This window comes from Macaca nemestrina, chromosome 12 (assembly GCF_043159975.1).
Source record: "Macaca nemestrina isolate mMacNem1 chromosome 12, mMacNem.hap1, whole genome shotgun sequence".
Taxonomy (NCBI): domain Eukaryota; kingdom Metazoa; phylum Chordata; class Mammalia; order Primates; family Cercopithecidae; genus Macaca; species Macaca nemestrina.
In genome coordinates, this window is record NC_092136.1 from 30,577,525 (window position 1) to 30,583,524 (window position 6,000).

Sequence of the window (6,000 nt, forward strand, 5' to 3'; positions counted from 1 at the left end):
ATACCCAACAGTTATCTTTTATGTTCTTCCTCCTCCCACCCTCCCCCATCAAGTAGACCCCAGTGTCTGTTGTTTCCTTCTTCATAGTCTTAAGTTATTACCATTTAGCTTCCACTTATAAGTGAGAACATGCAGTATTTGGTTTTCTGTTACTGTGTTAGTTTGCTAAGAATAATAGCCTCCAACTCCATCCATGTTCCCGCAGAAGACATGATCTTGTTCTTTTCTATGGCTGCATAATATTCCATGGTGTATATGTACCGTATTTTCTTTATCCATTCTGTTACTGATGGGCATTTAGGTTGATTCCATGTCTTTGCTCTTGTGAAGAGTGCTGCAGTGAACGTTTGTGTGCTTGTGTCTTTACGGTAGAATGCTTTATATTCCTTTAGGTATATACCCAGTAATAGGATTGCTGGGTCAAATGATTGTTCTGCTTTTAGCTCTTTGGGGAATTGCCATACTGCTTTCCACAATGTTTGCACTAATTTATACTCCTACCATCACTGTGTAAGGGTTCCCTTTTCCTTACAACCTTGCCTGTATCTGGGTTTTTTCGTTTGTTTGTTTTTTCTTTTTTTTCTTTTTTGTGACAGAGTCTTGCTGTGTCACCCAGGCTGGAGTGCAGTAGCTCACTGCACTTGGCTCACTGCAACCTCCGCCTCCTGGGTTCAAGTGATTCTCCTGCCTAAGCCTTCCAAGTAGCTGGGATCACAGGCGTGCTACCAGGCCTGGCTAATTTTTGTATTTTAGTAGAGACAGGATTTTGCCATGTTGGCCAGACTGGTCTCAAACTCCTAGCCTCATGTGACCCGCCCACCTCAGCCTCCCAAAGTGCTGTGATTACAGGCATGAGCCACTGCCCTCAGCCTGTTTTCTGGATTCTTGGCAGAGGTTCTTCCACTGGGGAAAAATAGTTTTAGCCACCTCTGGTTAACTTCATTTTCCTTGTTTTAAAATGCAGCTAATGAATAAGATAAAGTATGTGGGGGAACAAACCACAATGCTTAATCCAGTGTAGATGTTCAATAAATATTAGTGTTTTTTAAAATCCCTTTTAATCCTCATAACAGTCTTTTGAGATAGATATTATACCTATTTTCTTAGATGAGAAAATTGAGGCTCAGATAGGAATAATAAATATGTAGAATTTAAATAAGAGAAAATAGGTAAACTTAACACAGTACCTGTCATATACTATGTATGCACTCAAAATATAAACTTCCTTTCCTAAAAACCCGTCACCTAGCTATCTTCAAAGTAATTGTCATGCAACTAAACCATTTAAAGTATGCAGCAGCAGCAGCGCATCTCCAATTGTATATTTATTTCCTGGGAGTGCAGAAAAGATTGCAAAACCTGCTTTAGAAGTGGGGGAACAGCTGGTGGAGGGCGATATTTCCTAGTTAATATCCTTTTTTTTTAAGAATATGATCCTTCCTATGTGACTGCTAGGATCCAAGGTCCAAAGATGAATACAAATCCAGGCTGGGAGCTAATCCTCAGTGCCTGCACATAGGTGTTCAGTGAATGAGGGAGAGGGAAGCAGGCATTCTTCACATGCCTTTGTGACTGTTGTTCTCTCAGTTATTCCAGCTTCTTTAAATAAGAGGAAAATGTGGTTACAAATGCAGGATTAAACTGGTAAGAGATCTAGATCAAACACTTTTTATTTCATTAAGTGCAGGACATGCCATTCACTCTCAGATTGAATAAGGGATTAACACATTTTAGTCCAGAGACTGTCAATTGTTTCTCAAATGATTCTAGAACCTTTTGGACCCACCCAACTTTCTTGTGAGAGATACTTCAAAATAACATAGTTCGCCAGAGAATGTCCCAAAATCAGAAAGGTAAAGTAACAATCTTAAGGAGTGTTTCATTTTATATCTCAGTTTGTTCAAATACTTCCCTTTTGAGAAAATTTTGCCATGTCTCAGCAGCAGCTGTAGTCAAGATGGTCAGATGTGGAACTAATAATATTGACATCACTATTCAAGAGGCAATTTGAATTCTCCCAAGTTTCTTTAAAGCAGGACTATAAGGCCCAGCACAGTGGCTTACGCCTGCAATCCCAGCACTTTGGGAGGCTGAAGTGGGTGGATCACCTGAGGTCAGGAGTTTCAAGACAAGCCTGGCCAACATGGTGAAACCCCATCTCTACTAAAAATACAAAAAAATTAGCCAGGCATGGTGGCAGGAACCTGTAGTCCCCTCTACTCCAGAGGCTGAGGCATGAGAATCACTTCAACCAGGGAGGTGGAGGGTGCAATGAGCCGAGATCGGACCACTGCACTCCAGCTTGGATGACAGAGCGAGACTATCTCAAAAAACAAAACAAAACAAAACGGATTTTGGTTTCCATTTCACTGATCTGTAACCTGTAAGCACTGAATCATCACGTTTTAGATACTAATCACTGAAATAGGTATTCTTTTGTGGTCTTAAGTTATAAACACAAATATGCTCTTAAAGTATAATTGGCTTCTGATATGGGTATTAGGGACTTAGGGTTCTAACAGACTTTTTAATATGTTCTATTATTTTACATATAGTAAGTACCTTTTACTTTTTCTACTTCATTATTGCAATAAGGACCACATCTTTGGAATTGAAACCAGGAAAAAAAAATTTTTTTTTGTATGTACAGTAGAGCTTTGAAAGTTAAGTAAAAATTTCCAGTAGTCAAAATTATCATAAAAAAATCCTTTAAAATAACACATCAAATATAGTAGTGTGTGTGATTTGTGAACTTAGATTGTTTCATATATTCAATAGTGTTTATCCGTGTCCTCAAATAATCATGCTTTGTTTCTTTTCTTGAGGATGTTGATCAAGTCATCACCCCTCCATTTATCTTGAACAATGTGTTTTAAATCATCCACAAATTTTTCCATTGGTTTCACAATTGTTCATTCTCAGTTTCAGGTTTAATTGCATCTATTGCTTTTAATACACGTAAAGAAAAAGGACTATTTTCCTGATATACAATCTCTTTAGGTTAACTTTAAAATAATTCAATACATTGTGATTGGAACCCACTAGAGAGTTAGGATCTGTTCTCTTTACTTGTGCATGGTTAAACTTTTCTGTTAACAAATATGTCTTTCCCGTGCTCTAAACATGAAAGTATTATATGTGTATAATCTTATGCTCATTTAGGCTTGCATTGTTTTATAAAAACTGGGTGAAAAGCAAAATACCCTAGACCCCCACCCAAAAAAAAGTAACATTAGTGTAAGGAGTAAACTTATGAAACAGTAAGTTGTGTTGTGTTGGTGTCAGATGCTCCTAGTCAAAGCCTTGATGACCATCTGTAAGCTTATCTGTTTGATATAAATGATCTAAAGGACACCCCAAGAAGGTTCCAACAGGCAAGAGAATGGAGTAGACATCCTCAGGGTGCTGAATATTTCTTCCCATGACAGGGTAGGAAATCTTTATCCCTCAAGGGATATTGCTGTAAACCTTCGTTAGCAAGTAGGTATCAATAAATGTTGAATGAATGACTCTTGGTCCTCCAGCAATATTAAACAGGATTGAGGAGTAAAAAGAAGTGTCTAGGTCACCTCCAAATTCCATTGTAAGAGAATTGAGCCTAAGAAGAATGAATGTCATGTTAACTTTTATGTTATGGGGCATAATTAATTATTGTTGTTAATGGAGTAGGACTGAGAAAGTCTTAAATACCTGTATGGGACAGAATGGAAGGGGTGGTTAATAAATAAATCAGTAATGTATTACATCTCAGAGGAAGGAACTGGGAAGACTAGGATTATAAAATCTTGTTGAGCTTATCTGATATCTCTTTACTAAATGTCTTTAATTTGTATGTCTTCCCAATAGCAAACTATGAATCACTTTATACATTAACTGTGTTTAATAATTGCATGAAATATTATAGTTTAGCAAGCACTTTCACCCTTCTAGTCATTTTCTCAGCAATCCTGATGTTGGTGTTAAACACCAAAAACACGTAAGCTTCTGGCGAGACAGGGCCATGTCCTATTTATTTCCATAGCCCTATGCCTACTCCTAGTAGACAATTCAAAAATACTTGCTTTTTGTATAAACCCTCATGTTAACAATGAAACACAGGTTCAGAAAGGTTAACTTGCCCAAGACCTGTGAGCAGGAGAGGGGAATTTTTCCTAGGCCTTTGGCTCTAAACTGTGTGGCATTTTCTCAACCTGGATGAATGAATCCCTCTCAGTAAATGCAAATCTATGCATTTTATTCATGCATCTTCAAATTATTTAAGATAATAAACATAGGGACATTTTCAGGTTTATTTATCTGCTTTTATTCCTTACATAAATTTCAGGCATATTCTATCTAACATTTTAGTAAAACTGCATACATATTTTAACAATATGCATAGAGGTGATTAACATCATCATGTTAGAATACTCGGGTGTTATCCATCACACACCAGGTCCTGTCGTGGGGTGGGGGAGGGAGAAGGGTAGCATTAGGAGATATACCTAATGTAAATGATGAGTTAATGGGTGCAGCTCACCAACATGGCACATATATACATATGTAACACACCTGCACGTTGTGCACATGTGCCCTAGAACTTAAAGTATTTTAAAAAATACAAAATTTAGCCAGCCATGGTGACATGCACCTGTAATCCCAGCTACTTGGTAAGGCTGAGGCATGAGAATCATTTAACATGGGAGGCAGAGGTTGTAGTGAGCAGCCAAGACAACGCCACTGCACTCCAGCCTGGGTGTCAAAGTGAGACTCTGTCTGAAAATAATAGCAATAATAATTTCACCACCACTGAGATGATCTTGTGACACACTTTGTCCAACAAAATGAGGCAGAAGTGACATTATACAGTTCTGATCCTGGGTCTCAGGAGGCCTGGGGTTTCTGCTGTGTTGCAGAACCCTGCCCAACCATCCAAAAAAAGAAAAAGAATATTAGGATGTTATCGCAGAAGCAGTTATTTCTCTATCTCCCTCTACAATTTTTAGGAATGAACTTAAACTGAAAAGCCTGCACATTTCTGCTCTTTCCACTTTGTTCTAGTAGTCTTTCACAGATACTAAGATCCTGATGACCCCTGGTTAGTGCAGCTTAAAAATGTGTTGATTCTGCTTTAAATTAAAACTTCTAAAGGCTTTGCACCTAAGTGACGCTTTCCAAAGGCACTTTCAAAGCCATTTACAGGATTTCAGGTATAATTCTGCCCTTTAAATCTCCTTTTTTTTTTTTTTTTTTTTTTAGCAATTATTGCAGTTAATTTAATTGTATGACATCTCTAGCGCTCTTATCACACAATAGAATGAATTAACTCGTTTTGATCAACACTAATCAATGTCATATCAGCAATCAATGTGTGCCATTTATAGAAACACTCTGAAAAACACTTCTTTCCTCTATCTTCCTAAATTTCAGAACTTTATTCTGATTTTCTCCTTACCTCTTTTTATCCAGAAAGCAAACTTGAACTTCTACTTCAAGTTGCTGGCTCCCTTTGCAGCCAAGAATGACATTGTTTAAAAACCTTGCTATGTTGTGAAAGCTGGCACTTTGAAAGATATTACTTTGGCCCATAGTAACTTGGTAAAAATTGTTACCATTTAGCCATTCACCATTACCATTGATTGAGTCTGACTCATCAAGCTTACCAATAAATGTGATTTTAAGTATAAGCCTTAACTATAAGCCTTAATCCTCTGCTCGTGGAGCTTGAGGTTTATATGGGCACAGAATAGGGGTGTAGCAGGCCAGAGTGGTCTTAGAAAAGGCAACATTTGGGTGTGAAAACAGGAATGCCTGTTCCTATTTAGGTGCATGGGTTTCCAGACTTGAGGGTGGGGCCTTTGCCGGGGAACTGCCCTCTTCTACTTAGTGTTTCCCCACCTCCTGCCCATATCATTAGCATTTTTATAATTTTACATTGACCTTGAGCAGAATCACTTAACTTTCATTTTCTGGTTGGCATTTTCTAAGGGTCTTGTAACTCCAAATTTCAGCAAATCTTCT